Source organism: Panthera pardus, unplaced genomic scaffold, assembly GCF_024362965.1.
Source record: "Panthera pardus isolate Hobbes unplaced genomic scaffold, ASM2436296v1 HiC_scaffold_11, whole genome shotgun sequence".
In the NCBI taxonomy this organism is placed as follows: domain Eukaryota; kingdom Metazoa; phylum Chordata; class Mammalia; order Carnivora; family Felidae; genus Panthera; species Panthera pardus.
Genome location: NW_026526666.1, coordinates 50,446,908 through 50,463,455, shown reverse-complemented (window position 1 = coordinate 50,463,455; position 16,548 = coordinate 50,446,908). Strand labels below are relative to the sequence as shown.

The 16,548-nt window shown below is 41.6% G+C and overlaps 1 long non-coding RNA gene across 1 annotated transcript in view; it reads left to right on the top strand.

The window, feature by feature from the left end:
* Positions 1-4,502: 4,502 nt before the first annotated feature.
* Positions 4,503-16,548, top strand: part of LOC109266701 (uncharacterized) — a 65,358-nt gene continuing 53,312 nt past the window's right edge. The window contains exons 1-2 of the long non-coding RNA XR_002079832.2: positions 4,503-4,592; positions 4,731-4,839. This is a non-coding gene — a long non-coding RNA (uncharacterized LOC109266701). The remainder of the gene's footprint in view (positions 4,593-4,730; positions 4,840-16,548) is intronic.

Here is a 16,548-nt window from a genome sequence, read left to right as displayed (position 1 = left end):
CTTCTTTTCTTATAAGGCTGTCAGAAGGATTCAATGGTGTAGTGACTATGGGAGGGCTTTATAAGCCATCCAGTACTGAGGAGATATGAGGACTTTCTATTTGTTCAGTAGAATTTCTATTTGTCTAGCTTTCAAATCAGCCCACTGCCTACACTTTAGGAGTGCTGGGAATAGGTTTGAGGGAAGCAATAGACAAAAGTGGAAAATGACGTTTTTTAACTCGACCCAAACCTATCAGATTTAAGGTTCAGCTTGGCCACACTCTGTTTCCTTCATTTTCTTTTGAAGGGATCCACAAGAATCAAGATATTAATGCAAGTGCGGAGCCAGAATCTCTCTGATATTCCTTTGATGGAAGCAGAATGTTCCTACCTCAGGCCCTTTGTACTTGATGGTTTCCTCTGCCTGAAACATAATCACATATATCTATATTGGCTCATTCCTTATTCTTTCAGTTCTGCTCAAAATTCAGCTTATCTGAACCTTTTCCAGACCAGCTGCTTTAAATTAGCACACACACTCAGCCCCCCATCCCCCCACTTCATTTTCCTTCTGACATGGTCCACTCACTAGAATAGAAATTCCACAAGGAAAGAGATTTGTTGGTTCTTTGAGTCCTTTATTTCTAATATCTGGTGCTTATTAGGCACTGAAAAAAATGTTTGCTGAATGAATGAATAAATTAATCAGAACCTGATGACTCCATAAAGGAGCAAAGACATTAGGAGTTTAAAAAGACCTGGAGACAACCCTTAATTCTGTCATTCACCACAATGATAAACTGATCAGTGTCAGTTCCTTTGGTCTATTATGTGAGGATACCTGACTATATTCCTTAGAAAGCTGTGAGGATTAAAGGAGACATGGAATTTAACTGTAATCAGAGTAGAGAATTAACATTTATTGAGCATCCACTACAGGCTGGACCCTTTACATAAAACCATTCTCATAATACTATTGTAAGGCAAGTATCATTTTTTTCCCTATTTAACTGAGATCAGTCTGAAGCTCAGAGAGTTGTTACCCAAACAGTAAATGGTGGAGTTACTGTCTTCATCTAGCACCTTTCATACCCTTTTCACCATGGGCCACTTTTCACATGTCAGTTGTTATTTTCAGGAGCCAAATGTGGAAGCCAATGCTGCATATTGAGTTGTCATCAAATCTTGATAAAAGGACAGCAGTGTGAAAGAAGAGATTTTGGCAAGTGAAACTTGTCTCCTTGTTGTGGTTAAATCTTGCAAAGGAAACTGCAGCCAACTCTCCTGAAAGTGCTGTAGTCAATTTGTAGGGTCAATAACAGCTTCCTCAGTCTCTGCCTGACCAGGGGGCTTGACTTGTTTCAGAGCCTCTCTGGAGCGTTTGGTGGCTCATTTCACCTCTGCTCTTCAGCAAATGTGGGATCTACTGAAGAAAGGCTCTACACTCTGCAGACTCCCTTCATGTGCTACAAAATAGAGACAGAAGGGCCAGGTCAAAGCAAAATCCTGGCTTTCTTCTTTCGAAGCCTGTTCTGGCCCTTTCTTTAAAAAGATTTTTTTTATATATATTTATTTTTGAGAGGGAGAGATAGAGAGCGAGCAAGAGCGAGCATGCAAGCTGGAGAGGGGCAGAGAGACAAAGGGAGAGAGATATCCCAAGCAGGCTCTGCACTTTTAGCACAGAGCCTCAATGCCAGGCTTGAACTCAGAACTGTGAGACCATGATGCAAGCTGGAACCAAGAGTCAGACATTTAACTGACTGAGCCACCCAGGTGTGCCTGTTCTGGCCCTTTCTTTATTTAAAAACAGTTTTTAATGCTTATTTATTTTTGAGAGAGAGAGAGAGAGAGAGAGAGAGAGTGAGCACAAACAGGGGAGGGCCAGAGAGATAGAGAGAGAGGGAGACGTGGAATCTGAAGCAAGCTCCAGGCTCCCAGCTGTCACAACAGAGCCTGATGCAGGACTCAAACTCATGAACCATAAGATCATGACCTGAGCCAAAGTCAGAGGCTTAACTGACTGAACCACCCAGGAGCCCCTGTTCTGGCCCTTTCTAATGTATGTTGTAACTGCTGCCCAGGTCTCAGAGAATTTCATTTTTAGATTTTCTACGTCCCAAATATATTTTTAGTGAATGGTGTCTTCTGCCCTTCAGGGTTTCTGGGCCACTTGGGCCCAGGTGAGTCACCTGTCTCAAAAGAATGCTGCTGATTCTGACAGAAAGCTCCATGAATGTAGATTTCTGTCTCACTAGTCGTCTTCTTCTTCTTCTTCTTCTTCTTCTTCTTCTTCTTCTTCTTCTTTTTTAAGTTTAGTTTACTTATTTTGAGAAAGATAGTGCACAGGAGAGGCAGAGAGAGAGAGAGAGAGACTCCCACACAGGCTCTGCTCTGTCAGCACAGAGCCCGACGCAGGGCTTGAACTCACAAACCTCAAGATGATGACCTGAGCCCAAATCAGGAGTGGGTCTGCTAACCAACTGAGCCACCCAAGTGCCCCTTATTTTTCTTTTGGTTGTACTGGTGGGGAAAGGTGGTTTTTGAACACAATAAATTGCTTTAACAAGCCGGGTTTCCCATTTGTTTCTCAGTTTAGGTGAGGTGGCAAGTCTGGTTACATAAATAGGTTTCTTAGAACAGTAATTCTCACACTTTTCATGTTCCTGGTATTTTTAGTTGCAGGACTTAAAAGGATTAAAAGATTCATCCAACAGCAGTAAACAAGTTGGCAGTCATTATTGATCAGTCTGAACTACAGAGAGTAATATTGTCTTACATTTTAATTTTTTTTCAGTATTCCCTTGATCTTCCAGCATTGCTGTTGCTGTTTGGTAGAAAATTTGAATATCCTAACTACTCTTTTTTATATACACAGAGGACAATGTTCTCAAGTGTTCCAGCAAACACTTCTTTCTTTAGTACCTGCTTGAATCTGTGATACAAATCTTTCTGGTTCAGAGCAAGTTTTGCTCTGACTACATCATGTTACATAAGCCACTGAATGCAATGCTTAATCAGTGGGCTTGGCTAAACAGAATATCTTTAGTGATAGCCAAAGTGTATTGAGCATGTTGATAAAAAAAATTAGTCACACATACAGATTGTTGGATACATAGGTGTTCTGTGTCACACTATTGGTAAACTATTGATCTGGACAAATGCAGCCTAAGCTTCTGACTTTCTCTGTTCTTTTTTATTTTCCTCTTTTACATATAACTGTATTTAACTTCTGCTTTTGACAAGATAGTTGTGGGAGGTTTTTTTTTTTTTTCTTCCCCAAATACCAGCCTTCTTTTTCTCTGAGTCAAATAAGGTCACAAAACAGAGTATCTTAACACAACTCTGGTCCTCAACAAAAGAATCCAGTTTGTAGAAATTACATTAGTGGGAAAAAAAATATGAGTTTGATATTCAGCCACTTGGTAATTGGGAGGTGTTGGTCTGCACTCCTATTCCTTCCTCTGTAAAATAGAGATAATAATACCTCCTACTTGTGAAAAGTGGATAATATATGGAGTATATGTGGCACAGTGCTTAGTCAGTATTCATTTCCTTTTCTTTATGACCTTCTCCTCTTCTGGGGACCTCTGTGTGTTTGCTGGTGCTGCCATTTGAAAAATTTGGGTGAGGTCTGAAGGATAGATGAGTTGGAATTGACAGACAATGAGTAAGCAAGAGTTGAGGCTGCCTCCCTGAAGTGGACAGATGCATATTAACATTATTCTTCATAGGATGTTTAAACATAGCCCCCTGTTTTCTTGCATCTGGTGTGTGTGTGTGTGTGTGTGTGTGTGTGTGTGTGTGTATGTACTGTGTACACATACATACACACACACCCAGAAAATCTCAGTAATTCCATTCTCCCTTGGCTTGGGTTCTCCTAATCCTAGACAGCAGGGCTGAAGAAGGAGGAGAGCAAGATAGGGATATTGGGGGAAGAGCTGATGAAAAGGTGCATTATTAAGCTGGTTGTATGTGGTATCAAGTGTGTCTGTTACCTAATCTCATGGGACTTTCTGAGAGACCATAAAAACAATTGCTTCTTAAGTCAGTCCTTCCTGGGCAGAAAAGAGGGAGAATTTATCCATGTGCTTCCATTTCTTAGTGTTCCGAAGTTTGCTTTCTAGGACATTAATTCTTTTGCACTTCCAGGTTGTGCTTTGTGGTACCTAGCAGGTCCCACGTCATCTCATCCTTCAGCATCAACTGGAGTAGGAGGCAAGATGTGCATTGTGTGGGCATGTGTAAAATTCTGTTAGGTGGTGCCCACATTAGGTTTGTCAGAGTCCAACCAGAGTTTGTCAATATGTTAGCTATTGGTGCTGGAATAGTTTTGTAACTACAGAGGTCGAGAGAATCTGAAGCAACCATAAGTGGTATATGAAACAATCCACCCCCTTGCACTATTCACATCAACCCATGTGCTGTCATGATACCTGTCTACCACATACAGTGATCTCTTTCTTTTGTTTGGTGAGAACAGCATGCTGTCAGCTTCAGTTGATTCCAAGAGTATAATAAATATCATCTCCCTTCTTCTCCATCTATTCTAGAATTCCATCACCTTCAGTTGCTTGCCTGCTGGAATGACATGGATTCTCATCCCTGAGGGTATGTATCCATAGTTGCCTTGCCTTTGTCAAGCTATGGTTGCTACAATTGATTATTTGCTCAGCATAAAACCACCAAGAGATCCCATACTGAATTCCTGGGTTCCTGACACATCATTTTTTTATCCCTATTACATAGAAGTAATTCTGGATTCCTTCTCATGATAATGAAGATCAGTTACCCTTGACAAGACAATAACTCCTTTCTTGCCTATTGTTTCCTGGTATAAGGAGCTCAAAGTGAACAGGTAGGTCACACCTTTAAGTTCAGCAGGAACCTTTCTGTGTCATGCAATAGAAACATTCTCCCATCCCACCCTACCCCATCTGGTCCCCAAGGTCTCTAACTTTGTAGAACCTATGATTGGAAAGTACAAATTCTATGAGTTTTAGAAATATGGTAAAAGAACCCATTTTATTTTCACCCTGTGCTTCTCATACCCATGTATTCATGCTACTTATAATTTTTTTAAACGTTTATTTATTTTTGAGACAGAGAGAGACAGAGCATGAATGGGGGAGGGTCAGAGAGAGGGAGACACAGAATCTGAAACAGGCTCCAGGCTCTGAGCTGTCAGCACAGAGCCCGACGCGGGGCTCGAACTCACGGACCACGAAATCATGACCTGAGCCGAAGTCGGCCGCTTAATGACTGAACCACCCAGGTGCCCCAATATTCATGCTATTTAAAATAAAGCATCACTGTGTATATGCCATTAATCAGCACATACTCTCCATCCTAGAGGACAGCAACCAATCCTGACCTGGCAACCTTAGCTACATGGGGCTCTCCAGTGTTCTATCAGACAGCTTCTCCTGGTGAAGGTCTATGTAGTTAGATGAGTGATTCATGTAACTGCATCCACTGCAACACTTCTTTTGGCATAAATAGTGATCTTGCTCCAAAAAGTGGTGTATAGAACAAGATGCTAATAGAGCAGGTATCCTGTGAGCTGGTGGATGGTGATGCTGAGGGAAGTGCAAGGGAAGGCAAATTGACATCCTAACTAGATTTCTATTTCAGTGAGACAAAATCATTATCCTTTTCATGGTAGAGGCGGCCCATTGTATTTGTCTACTGCCAACCTTTAGGTTGCCTCAAGGGATGGTGCCATAATGTCCACTCAGAGTTAGTCTCTTTTCCTGGGAAACTGGATATTCACCATGGCAGCAGCTGTATCTGTCTTGATGAGAGGATGTCCATGCTGTTAGGACCATCTAGTGTCTTTAGTCCTACTGTGTGGCCATTCTGTTGATTGGCCCATTTCATGAGTTTTGAGATTGCTAAGGCATGGGGCAAATGATGATATCTATAGGAAGTCATCCTGTTCCCTTAATTGTTGAGAGCCTCCTCTGCAGTGAACACTCTCTAATGAGCATTGTGGTGAGACACAAAGGTCTGCATGCTTCATCCTCGCTTCTATTAATTCATTTGCATACATCTTCCCCAGAACTAGTTGTGCTAAATCTTCCAGTGTTGTTCGTTTGAGGCCCCTCGACAGCTAGCCAAGTCATGCAACCTCTTACCAGGAGTCTAAGTATCTCATGTTACATCTCCCTCCATTAGAATTCGGTGACCAAGTGTACTGCTAGCAGCTCTGCCCCCTGGGAGTATTTCTCTTCACTGTTGTCCTCTAGAAATACCTCTGAGTGGAACTGTAATGGTAGTTGGCCATTTTCAGTCAGCACCAGCATATTATACTAACCCATCTGTGAACTAAGCCCAGATTCTTTCCTCTTTGACAATTGGTTGTAGGGAATCCCACTATGAGCTATAGGTTTGAGTTTTAGGAGAGATAATTATACAATAAAGATAGGTGAGTGGGAGTCTGAGCCACTTGCAATTTACTTGCACCTTGTTGAATTAGTTGGGCCCAATCCCCAATGTACTGTTTCCATAGATTGTGTTGCACTTGCTTGAACTTACAACACAGTGGGTCAAACAATATCCAGCATATGATGGGAAGCTCTGGTCACATAGTCCTTGATATCAGTACTTAGTCCCTCTTAGGGTCTGGGTAGAATGTCGGGTGTTGATTTTCAAACAGATAGTTGTTCAGTGCTACAGATGACATGGCTTTACCCTCAAGTTCTAGGAGATTATGTTGCGACTCTCCTATTGGGACTTGCCTGATCCTCCACCCAGCATTCTCACCTGCCACTGCAACCTTCAGTTTATAGTCAGAGTGGGAGAGCAAGTGGGCCCAGAGTCTCAACTTCCTGCAAACTCCTCTCTTGCTTTGGGTCCTATATGAAGCCGGCAGCCATCTGAGTCATCTTATAAATGGCTCCCCATTTATATCATACATAAAAAATGTTCCCCATTATCTTATGTTTCTTCAGAACCTAAAGAGGCCAACTCAGTGTTTGAAGGCACAACTCTTTGTTTGTTTCTAATTTATTTTTATTTTATTTTATTTTTAATTTTTTAATGTTTATTTATTTTTGAGAGAGACACACACAGAGTGTGAGCAGGGAAGGGGCAGAGAGAGAGGGAGACATAGAATCCGAAGCAGGCTCCAGGCTCTGAGCTATCAGCACAGAGCCTGACGTGGGGCTCGAACCCACGAACCGTGAGATCATGACCTAAGCCAAAGTCGGACACTTAACCGACTGAGCCACCCAGACACCCCTCTAATGTTTTTTAAAAGATTTTTATTTTTAGGTAATCTCTACACCCAATGTGGGGCTCAAACTTACAACCCCGAGATCAAGAGTTGCATGCTCCACTAACTGAGCCAGCCAGGCTCCCTGGCGCAAGTCTTTCTTAATGGGAGGAGGTACAAGATGCAACAGCTTGTTTTTATCTTAGAGATGTGCTTTCCAAAAGAGTAGCTGCTAAACCCATGTGGCTTTTTAATTTAAATGAATTAAAATAAAAAATACGTAAAAATTCAGTGTTACAGTTTCATTAGCCACATTTCAAGTGCTCAATAGCTACATGTAGTTAGTGGCTATTCTACCAGACGGCAAAGATACAGAAACATCACTGTGTTGGCAGAAGTTCTACGGCACAGCACTGCCTTTGAGGCCATGTCTGTACATGGCAGGTTAAGATTTGAACACAGGCCTGATATGATGTTAAAGGCCCATGCTTTTAAGACTTCAGTAGGTTGCAAAGGGGCTGAGTCTAAGCAGATGCTTCCCTGCAACTGTGTTCAACGGCAACATGAGCTCTCCAATTAGATTTTTGGGCAACTGAGTTTTGGTTCATGCGAACATTCTCTTTGCATTTCAACAAATGAAAAAGGCACTTTATGTAAAGGCCAGGTCTGTCTGCTGTGGCAGCTCCCCACTTCTAACCTCTATTTCTGGGCAATAGTCAACTCAGAAAGCAGTTTTCTTTTTAAAGGAAGTTTTCATAACAGCTCGGAAATATTAAGCCTTTCCAAAGAGAAGGGCTGACTAGAATTGTTGGCAGACAGCAGAATCTCTCTGAATGCCGCACTTCTGCATTTCCATCTGCACTCCATGAAAGGCAAGGATCATTGTCCCCACAGAATGCAGCTAAATGGCAGCTGGAGCATGAATGGACAGGAAAAACACTCTCCTCCCTCTAATAACACCACTTAGGGCAGACAGGCGAGGTTCTCTTCTGAATGTGCTAAAGAGATGCTGTTATGATAAGAGTAATTATTGTACATTAGTTAAAATCCCATTTAGGGAGCATTATATTGCTGCTATTTTAAAAGAGGTTTGCTAACCTTCCAAGTTGTAGGGAGAGATTAATTAGTGTCAATGGAAGGATCTCCAAGATAAAAACAAATTAAGCCTCCTCATCCAGCCTTGCCTGCATGTCCTTGAGTTGCTGCTTCCTTTGTGACAGAGATAGTATTTGGTCTGATCTATTCTGGTTGGAAAGAAAGGAAGGGGACGCACACTTGCTGAACGGAATCTGATGTGTCAGACACCATGATAGGTACTTTAAAAGAAGAAGGCACCTTTGAACTAGGCTTTCCCATTGTTCCCACCCAGCCCACTGGAGAACATTGCTAAACTGAGGCATTTGTACCCTACGTACTACTGTGTTTGTAGCATAAATGGAATCATCTATTTTGGATGGCCCCTCCCAAGCCATTCCAGATGATTTACTTCTGCTTCATTCCAATAGGCAAAAGAAAATAGGGATTAAAAAAACCACGTTAGTTATTTGTTTCTTTTAAGTGTTTCCATGAATACTGAAGACATTTCCTTTGTGATTGATGGCTCAGAGAATATTTTAAAAATATGGCAGGACCAATACCTACCTGAAATAAGTGTCATTAACTTTTATCCTTTGTCCAGTCTCACTGGCTATAATATCTCATCATCCTTCCCATCAAATATTTTGAACTTGTAACCCAGATTTGCTGAGACAGGCCTCATTTCATGTACTGCAACTATTGCCAGGTAAGGCAAATTACTACATGTGTACTAACAAGGATTTTGATTTTTTTAAAGTTTATTTTGAGAGAGAGAGAGAGAGCGAGCATGTGAGTGGGGGAAGGGCAGAGAGAGAGGGAGAGAGAGAGAATCCCAAGCAGGCTTTGGGCTGTCAGCTCAGAGCCCAGTGCAGGGCTCAGTCTCATGAACTGTGAGATCATGACCTGAACCAAAATCAAGAGTTGGATGCTTTACCGACTGAGCCACCCAGGCACGACCATTTTGATTTTTTTAATTGTTTTGAGATTTATTATGTAAATAATCTCATGGCATGTGCCTAGTTTTAGTTTCAGAAAACTGATGCACCTATCACCCAATCTTGACCTTTCCATGTACTTCAGTTAGTTTTACTAACTGTGTAACTTTAGGCCAATTATGCAGCCTCTCTGAGACTCAGTATTTTGATTAAAAAAAAAAAAGGATAATAAGAGTCACCTTGTGAGGGTTCCTCTGAGGAACAAATGAAATGATGTATAAAAGCATTTTTGACTTTCCTTTCAGATTAAGATTGGGATAACAGGGACCAGATTTACCCTCCTGGCCAAAACAAACCAAAACTGGCTAAAATATGCGACGCAATAGTTTTTAAGACACTGGACAACAGGCAACGAAAGGCAGTAATTCTTGAGATGGGAAACACATGAGGCAAGCCATGTAATTGTCCCATCTTCCTGCCTTTAAAGAGTTTCCAGGCAGTGGAGCAGGGAGGCAAAGTCAGTTTCAGAGAAAAGAATATTACCATGAATAATCAATGTCATTTCATTATGATAAAGGGGTCATTGCATCAGGAGTACATTATAATCTTAAACACATGTGCACCTAATGATAGAGCTTCAAAATACATGTGGCAAAAACTGATAGAAGTGCAAGGAGAAATAGATCAATCTACAGACAGCTTTCTTAAACAGCTTTCAGTCTTAACTGCGATGAAACATTCGTCAATAATGTGACAGATTAGAAAACTCAACATGTTTTGCAAGTTATGTCATAGAAAACAACAAACGCAAACAAAAATGAAGAACAGCTCAGCCGCACTTAGGAGAGAGGAGGTTTGGATAACGGAGCATTAGGAAGCTGTGGAAGGGCTGGATAGGGAGCAGCAGGTGAGGTGCTGAAAGTGCCCGTGGATGACTGGCAAACTAGGGCGACCATGTGTAAGATGGCAGGATAAGGTGTTAGGGGTGTCACAGCAGAAGTCCTCATACTTACCATTTTGTGAGAATGCCTTCCTTCAGGGTTGAACCAGATGTTCACTAAAATGCAATTTCACTTGGATAAAAATCTAAAAGGATGATGTATTGGTCAGGGTAGGCTGTTGCCCAAAATTCAGTAGTTTAACACAATAGGTATTTTCTTTTCCCTTTCATGTGACCACCCAATAGCATTCTGCTCTACATAGTCATTCGGGAGCAAACTTCTTTTTGTCTTAGTTCTGTATTCCTTCACTACCTTCCAGATTCTGTCTATTTAGCTAGTGGTTGGGGAAGTGGTTGGGGAAGGAGGACCAGGAATACGTGAAGGAGGTTTTTATATTTCAGCCTGGAACTGGCTCATGCCACATAGGTTCACATCCCATTGGTGGACGTTCAGACACATGGCCTCAGCTAACTGCAGGATGTGGTCCAGCTCTGTGTCCAGAAGAAAAGCAGAACCCTGGCATTTGTAAACACCAGTAATCTCTGTATCAGATGTCCTGATCTCATCTATTTATTGATGCTCTGAGAACCGCATGACTTTGTTGGGCACAAATCCTAATTCCCAGTTTCTTTTATTTTTTTAAAGTTTGTTTATTTATTTATTTGGGGGGGGGTGAAGGGGGGCAGAGAGAGAGGAAGAGAGAATCCCAGGCAGGTTCTGTGCTGTTAACACAGAGCCTAACGCAGCGACTTTATCTCACAAACAGTGAGATCATGACCTGAGCCAAAATCAAGAGTCAGACACGAAACCAACTGAACTGTCCAGGCACCCCACTACCCCAGTTTATTTTCTAAGTGAATTCAGTGGTTTTTATTATAGTAAATACTCATGGAAAAAATTTGAACTGGAGTCAAGCATGAATATTTTCTAACATAACTGAATGAAAATAAACCATTATACAAAGATATAAAAAGGCTTAATACATCATCAAATTTCAGAATGATAGAGGAGAGCAAAAGAGTCTTAAAAACAATCCATTTCGGTCTCCTAATTTTGCAGTGACAAAGTAAATTGAGACCAATAGAGGCTAAATGATGTGTTAAAATCTATGTAGACAATTAGCAAGAGATCTGGGGTCAAAACCTAATTGGTGTGGCCTCATGCTTTAAACTACCAACAAGAATTTAACACATCAAGATAAAAAGTCTCTGTGTGATACTTTCATAAGACACAGAGTAGTTAAACAGTTTTGAATTTAGTAAATCTTTTGATTACATGGTTGCATAAAGGAATCTTTTATTTTTGATAGGCATTTTGCTATTTCAATTGATGAGATGGTAAGGGTCTACCAGAGAAGTACCTGTTGCCCACAGACTGACAATGACTTGAATTGGTATAACACTCAGAGTGGGTTTTCTTTAGGCAATAGTTGACCAATTTTCTTGGTTTTCATAGTTATAAATTTAGATCAAGTCAGAAATCTCATAAGGTACAGCCCTGTGCTCTTCGGATAGTTGCATTTTTCAGTTCTACACATAGACTTGCTTTGCAGTAAATGTCCTTTTTTTTTTGTTTATTTATTTATGTATGTATGTATGTATTTATTTATTTATTTTTTTGCGAGAGGGATAGAGAGTGAGCAGAAGAGGGGCAGAGAGAGAGGGAGACAGAGAGTACCAAGCAGGCTCCACACTGTCAGTGCAGAGCCCAGTGCAGGGCTCAAACTCATGAACATGAGATCACGACCTGAGCCGAAACCAAGAGTCAGATGCTTAACCAACTGCAGCACCCAGGTGCCCCTCAACAAATGTTCTTTTTCTTAATCTGATCTAAATGCTGCCATTTCCCCCTTCTTCATCTTTTGTATACACTGCAATGCCTCACTTACTTGCATTTGTCACTAGGGATTCTGCATGAATGGATTTTCCAGACAAATTAAAGTTTACCCACATTTACCAGAACACAATAATTTTACAAGGAGATCTCTCTAGACTGTATCATGTACATATCTATCACCTTTAAAAAAGCCTTGATGTCTTCCCTTTAATGTAGAACTAAGAGCGGGGGTCTGAAGCCATACTGCTTAGGTTTAAGACCTGGTTCTGACTCTTACCAGCTGTGTGACCCCTAGCATGTTACTCAATTTCCCCATGTCTGAGTTCCTCATTTGTAAAATGAGAATAATATTAGGACATTCATCTTAAAGTGGTTGTGAAGATTAAGAGTTGATATATGTAAGACACTTAAACCAGTGTCTGCGATATAATCCGTACTAAGTAAATATTAGCTCAAAGCATCACAGCCTATACTGTGGAGGAGGGAGAGGGAGAGCAGAATTAATTACTGGAAAAGAAAAATACATTTTCTAACTTATGACAAGTTATAGGAAGGCAAAGTACTAAGTGCCATTAGAGTGTTAACAGGGAAACCAGATTTAGCCTGGCATTGTATTATAGAATTCTTTACATTTTAGTTTTTCCTGCTGATGTGTGAATTTTTTGAAAGCGAGAAGCATGTCTTAATCTTCCTTATGTAACTGTCAGTAAGCACAGAATCTGGTGCATAGCAGGGGCTCGAGACTACTATGGAAAGAGAGATTAAAGGAAAGAAAGAAAGAAAAAAATCGTGATTCTACAGGTATCACGATGAGAATATAAAGATGTTGGAGGCAAGTATTCCACAGAGGGTAGACAATTATGCTCCCTGGTGACCCCCACCCACAGAGGGGCAGCACCTCCTGAGTGAGGGTCACCGTCCTGGTGATTCCAGGCATCTGCAGCTTAATGAGGATGTATCCATTTATGCATTAAGGCTTATTCACTTTATTCAAAGCAATCCCTCAGGTCTTCCCGGAGGACTGGTTTGCTTATTTTATACAGGATTCTTAGAATACTGCTGACATGTTTGATAATCAGGGAGCCTTGGTTGGGGGCGGTGCTTATCTTGGGGAAAGGCAGTAAGCTATGTTTGAAGGCAGGTTTTCCTCCTCTCTTGAGAATTGAACAGTTTGAAAATAGGCTGCTTTCAGTCTTGCCTGGAATCAAGGGTGAAGGAGAAATACAGGGATTCAGTATCAAAGGGGCCCTGCCATTCTCCTGGTCTGAAGGTGAATTGATGCCACAGATCACCTGCTACGAGTGAGCTATGGAGGATAAAAGGGAGGAGCAGGTGGCCAGGTGCCTTGCCCCAGGTCACACAGTGGCTGAGCCTGAAGACCTCAGACCTGTAGGCTCCCAGTCTACTCCCACAGGGTGCAGTCACCCTGCACCACAACAAATGGGATTTTGAACAAATGAAACAACTTTTTAAAATCTATAAATAAGGAGAGAGAAGGGAGAGACTGAATTGTTTGAACCTTCAGTTTTAAATTGTGTTAACCTAGATGGAAGCCTATTTCATTTTATTAAAAGATTTTATTTTTAAGAAGTCTCTACACCCAAGCTTGAGCTTACAACCCTGAGATCAAGAGTTGCATGCTCCGCTGACTGAGCCAGCCAGGTGCCCTAAAACCCAATTTCAAAAAAAAAAAAAAGCAATTAAAATAGCGAATAATGACAATAATACCAACAAACCCTTATATGTTATTTATTATTTTCTGGGCATCATTCTGAGTTTTATATGTATAGCTCATCAAATTTCTGTAACGACCCCATGCATGACCTAGCTTCTATTATTATCCCTATTTTACAGATGAGAAAACTGAGGCATAAGAGGTTAAGCAGCTTGCCCCCGGTCATACATTTGGTAGGCTGAAGAACTAGTAAAGATTTAGTTAGAGGAAGCAGGGTCATTATTAAATGCCTACTATGTGTTAGGTGCTTCCCATCTTGGTCAGGGTGCACCTCTCTGTCCCTTTAAATTGGTCCCATTCTCACCCATGGTAGGGACAGATCTTTCAATGTTATTATACATCCAAGCTATGCTAAGGAGACAATCAGGATCAGCAAGAGTCTTGTTTCATTTCAGGAGCTCCACTCAGAAGGTGCCTGGAATATGGCTTGTCTCAGACTCAGCCACGAGGGACAGACCCTGCCTGTGGCTGGGACCCAGGGCAGAGGCTAGAAAGGAAAAAGGAAGTAAAGAGGAAATAGAGATTGCAGATTCTTTGTGGACTGAAAGACAACCTGTTATGAACAGTAGCAAAAAATGTTTGCAATATCCTCTGAATTCCAAGTGTGTTTGTGATCCAGCTACAAGAAAACCAGGCTCTTTCTGGTAATGGTCGATATCTGCATTCCTTCCCAGATGCTGTATAGCATAAAGGTAAAACCTCATTTCGTCCAACTGTCAAAGTTGTCCTCTAAGCTAAATAGTGTATTCCCATTTAAAGAACTAAGCAGGCTGAGATCTAGATAGCTACCCAACATCAGACAGCTAGTATAAGGCCAAGCAGGCCTGAGACCCAGGTATGCAGTTTTAAAACTGATACACTTTCCTATAATCCAGATGCTGCTTAAATATCCAGCCCAGTCCATAAATGCTTCCCCTTTTCTCATAAGCTAGCTGAGTTAGGGTACTAGCTGTTTAAGTCTAAGTCCTGGGTCCCTCTTCTGCGCCCCCCCCCCCCCCAGCCTCCGAACCCCAGCAGCTCAGGATCCTGATGCTGCCCAGAGCCAGTAAAATCAGGGCCAGGTTGGGAAGTCCGAGGAGAGTAAATGGGTTGTGCCAGGAGGTGTCAGTGGAGGAACACAGGGGTGTCAGTGGGCTCCCAGAGGCCCTTTCCATCACCCAGGTGCTCAGTAACAGACTATCGATAACATCTTAAAAGAGAGAGCATCTAACAGCCCACCGACCCAGATGGCCAGCACCAGGAGCATTAGCACATTTTGTTCTTCTAGGAAGAAAAGAACCGCAACTGTGTCCTTGAGTCTGTTAAACAATGTTAACTAGAGGGAGGGGTCAGGAGAGAGGTACGTGTGGTGGTTTATGGGCAGGAGATGAGAGAAACCACACGGCTCATTTGCCCGGCGCTAATGGATCTGAAGTGAGGAGCCCTGATGCCAAGGGGACTGCTGTCTTGAAATGAGAAGAACTGAGAACAAGGGAAGTCCATTAGTGTCATGTTTGTATTTCTCCTCCTCTGAAGCTGGATTCCAGGCACACGGGGAGAAAAGACCAACAATTTCCACCCTCAATAGTTTTGCCCATTAGTGTCAAATTATCCCAGGAGGGAGGAGGAAAAGAAAAAACTCCAGCCGTGTAAACAGAAAATTTGGAAGCTTACTAGGAGGCCTCTCTCAGGCCCAGGCCATAGTCTGATGTCTTGGGGAGATGACTCGTTGGTAATTGGGGCAGGGGCTTGTTCCTTCCACCCTCTCCACCTACAGATTCTCAGCAAGAGATCGCCTTAACCTATAACAGGGCGTGAATCGAGTTCCACTGCCTAAGTTAAGCCATCATTAAATTTGCCAAAACAAAATGGTTTTGATCTATGGAAACCAAACATAAAGAAGTAAAATAGAAATATCTAATATTTATTCGCACTTACTTTGGGCTGGGTATTGTTTTAAGTGCTTTATAAATTCTAACCTGTTTAACTTTTATCGTAGTGCCAAGAGCTGGAAACTGTTCTTATCTTCATTTTTAGTCAAGAACACTGAGGCCCAGTAGTGTTTCATCATCTATTACCTCTTAACAAACTACTCCAACACTTATTGGCCTAGAACAACAATAATACTGTTACCTCTTGCTTCTTTAGGTCATGGATTTGGACAGGGCATAGCAGAGTCAGGCTCGTTATGGTGGGGATGACTTATTGTCTGGGTGCTGCTCAGGCATCTCTTTCTCTGCATGGTCTCTCTGCATGGCCAGCTTGAGTTTCCTCATAGCATGGTGGACTCAGGGTAGGTGGGCCTCTTGCATGGTGCCCCAGGACTCTGAGAACAAGGATTTCAGAGGCCTGAGCTGAAGCTGCAAGTCTTCTTATGATATAGCCTCAGAACCCCCAGAAGGTGACTTTACCACAGGCAAGTCTTTAAGACCAGCCAAGATTCAAGGAGAAAGGAATAGGAGGGACATCAAGGAATTTAGAATCATTTAAGATTTACCATAGGAAGTAATTAATTAAGTCATATAGACACTAAGTTGGAAGACAGCATTTTAATCCTGACACTTACCCACTACACCAAGTTTAGTAATCTGGAAATTGAATTTATATATCATTAAGACAAATCCAGTGGATGATGGATGTTCTGGCATTCATTTGTAATTTGTAATTCATTTGTAATTCAATTGTAATTCATTTGGAATACAGATTACATTTTCTTCTAAAGATATGATGTTTCTTTCTCTCCCTCTTCCTTAGACCTTTGTTAAACACCAACTTTGTGCCAGGTGCTGTCCTAGGTGTTAGGTGTATAAAACAAACAAACTACTGTCCTTGCTTTTAAGACTCTTGT